Genomic DNA, 3,488 nt, shown 5'->3' on the forward strand with positions numbered 1-3,488 from the left:
GGCCGTCCCGTGTCTTAGTGGCCCTCTGGCGTCTCGCCCCCACCCGCACCGTGTCCCCGAGGGGAGGGGAGTCGCACCGTGTCCGAGCCTGCCGTGAGGTGTTCAGTCTACCTCAAGGGTCTTCACGGTCACCGCTGCCCCTTAGCCACCCTCTGGTATCGCCACACACTGGAATGTATCCGCCCGGCGCCTCCCGCGGAAACCTCCCACCACCCCTTCCCAGAATCACCACCACTCCTAGTGCAAATTGGATGCTGCTTTAAATGTGAAAACAATTGTTCAAAAGCTATAAAACCTGAATGAAAGCTAAAGCTGAATTTATAAGCCTTGTTGCATATGAGCCAAAAGTGCGAAAAGCTCTATATAATGAACTAACCTGCCACTCGTATAAATATAAATATATATAAATATATTAAAATCAGACTGTTCTACAAATTGTGTATTTGTATTTTTGTGTACGTACAATTTTCTGCTAAGCAGAAGGAGGATGTAGTATAGGAAGCTGTGAGAAGAGATTTGATTTAATCCTATTTCTGTTACTTATTTTTGTTAACATCAGATGCCTGTCTGTCTTCTGTGTGTGACACTGTTGGGAAGCTGCAGTATCTCTCTTCCTGAGGCCGGAACCATTGAGAAGGAAGCTCTGGAGCTGTCCGGCCGCCGGACCTGGGCCTGGGGCAGGGCAGAGGCCAGCTCCAGCCCCTGGGAAGCGCACCCCAGTCAGCTTCCGAGCCGGTCTGGGGGGGCAGCCGGGCCTGGCTACCAGGTGCTCCCCGCCAGTGAGCCGGAGCGTCTCGGAACCCACTTCCCGGTGCTAACACGTGGGGGGTGAGGGGCCGCGGGTGGTGGCCGAGAGCCAGGGCCAGGCGGCCGCGGGCTGCGGGAGAGCGATACTGCACCTTCGCCCTGGACTCACTCTGACGCTGCGACGACTGTAGCAGACGCCCCGTTTCCAGATGTCCTGGCCACAGAAACGAGGCTCCCCGTGTTGATTCAGATAGTCCGATGAGTCCGGTATCATTGTATCTCCTATCCTGGATTAGTGCCTTTTGGACAGTAGACTGTTCTGTAATTAAAATGTAGTATACTGCTTTTTTGTACAGTTTTGTTTTAATAAAACTTTTTTTTATTTGTGTTTATTTTAGTATTGTACCTACTAGAGAATAAAATGTATAACTGAGCAAAGGCTGGCGGGATTTCTTGGCTTAAAGACCCCTGCAGGGACGTGTCCGAAGCATCCAGAGGGCCTCTGCGCTGGGCGCCCGTCCGCGTGGGGCGCGGTGTGCAGGCTTGGGGAGGCGTGAGGGCCGCCCACAGTGAAGTGGGGGGCGGGGGGACATCGGGGTGATGCGCCGGGCGGGCGGGTCCACAGGAGTGAAGGGAGCAGGAGGCCGAGCAAGTGCCCGTGGGGGAGACAGTTGGGCCCTGGGGCCAGACGGAGGCAGGGAGGCGGTGCGCAGACAGGTGGACCGGCCACAGCCCCAGGGCACCCCTCTGCGCCTCCATCACCACCCGGCCTGCCAGCTGGTCTGGGCTCACCCCCACGGGCCGCCTCCCTATGCTGAGCAGCCGCACCCCCTTGACCCGCCCCTCCTCTGAGCACGAGCTCTCTCCAAGCCCCAGAGAAGCTGAAGCGGGGGTTCCTTTCGAGGCTCCCAGTAAGTGGGGTCTAAGACTCAGTGGGACCCTGGCGAGGGGCAGCGCAGCTGGGGTGCGTCAGGAGCCCTGATGTTGCCGCGAGGTGGAGACCTAGCCCGTGTGCAGTGGACCCAAGGGACTCTTCCTGGCTCTGTGCCATGTCCCCCAACACCAACGCTCCCACTTCACCCCAGGGGCCCCAAAGGCACTTTCCTGGGGCTGACTCTACCCCCAGGCCAGCGGGCCCCACAGGCACCGGCCACGCCCAAGCAGGCTCCCAGGGTCTGCCGGCCTGGCTCCCCCATGCCCTCAGGACATCCTGGCGTGTCCACGGAGTGACCCCATGAGTGAAGGGGGGCAGGAAGCCAGTGTGGCCCGCCTCCAGGGCCTGAGGCGTGTAACCCCGCCACCTTACCCCACACAGGCCACAGAACCTGGAGCGGAAGAGCACAGGCCGGGCCTGGGGGCCAGTCAGTCCTGCATTCACACGGGCCCCGGGCCCGGCGAGACACGGGCAGGAACACAACACCCTAGGCACCCATGTGCCTCACGGGAGCGGGCTGCGCCCCTGGCCACACACGGAGCTGGCCGCAGTCCACACCAGGACCCGCCAGGCCACCGCAGGATGCTGAGACCAGGATGTTGGCCTCGGGGGCAGGCAAGACCCTGCGGCCCCAGGGTCAGGTTTCCAGGAGGGGCTGGGGCCGTGGACCCCGAGGCTGCCCGGTGCTCCCGTGCAGATCACCCAGAACTCAGTCCGGGCTCGGGAGTTGGCAGGGCCCTGCCCTTCGGACGGGCGGCGGGAGGGAAAGCAAGACGGAGCTCGGTGTGCAGGGATCTGGCTTTATTTAGTGCTGGTCACGCGTGGAGGTGGCCGCCGCCAAATGCGCCGCAGCACCAGTGCGGCCGCCCGCTGCCCCTCAGTAGCGTGGGGGCCGGACTCCCACCCCGCGCTGTGGATCAACATGCTCCCAGGGAGATCCACTTCCTCAGGGCGAGCCCCACTCAGGTCTCCGCCTGCGGTTCGCATGGGCGCAGAAGGGCCGTGGATGGCAGAGGGAAGGTGGGGGGGCAGCCGTGTCTGGGGCGCAGCAGGGACCAGGGGCACTGTTAGGGGCGTGCCAGCCACGCCCGCAGCCTTCCCACAGATCCCACATACAGGGAGCCCTAGGGCGGAGGAGGAATGTGCAGAAGTGACCAGGTCCGCGGCCTATGCGCCTCCCCAAGGCCCGGCCCGGCCGGCAGCTGAGACGCATGGACGCGTCAGCCCGGCCCGGGCCAGCAGCTGAGACGCATCGAAGCCCGGGCACGGCCGCACCCAGGGCTCTTCCAATTTGCCTCCTGCTCTCATGAGCCAGTGGGCACCAGGGGGAAACCTGCAGGGCCAGAGGCCTGGAGGGTCCCTCCTGGTCAGGCACCCCTCGCTGTCGGGGCGCTTGGGAAACGCCGCCTCACCCGCCTGACAGACTCCTCAGGGGCCACAGGACCTGGCCCCGGGTCCCCGCGCTGTCACGGCCGGCACCCGACCTGTCACACATGGGCCAGGCCCCCCTGCTCTGCCGGGACCCCGTCCTGGCCACAGGCCTTGAGAAGCCATTACTGAGCAGCGTCGGGCAGGCGCGGGAGCAGCAACAGGCCCAGCCCCGGGGCACAGCCGGGGAGCAGCCCCTGGGGTTAGCACAAAGCCTGGCCCAGGCCCTGGGTCGCCGCAGCACCCCAGAGAGGCTCCTGGCCCGGACGCGCCCCGCGGGGCCAGACCGGGCCGGGCCGGCCCCTCCGCGCTGCGCTGACGTGGGGTCTGCTGGCCTCGAGGCTGTGAGGCCACAAAATGGCTCTAGGTGGGGGCCGGG

Source organism: Condylura cristata, unplaced genomic scaffold (assembly GCF_000260355.1).
Source record: "Condylura cristata isolate star-nosed mole 26May11 unplaced genomic scaffold, ConCri1.0 scaffold00014, whole genome shotgun sequence".
Lineage (NCBI taxonomy): Eukaryota > Metazoa > Chordata > Mammalia > Eulipotyphla > Talpidae > Condylura > Condylura cristata.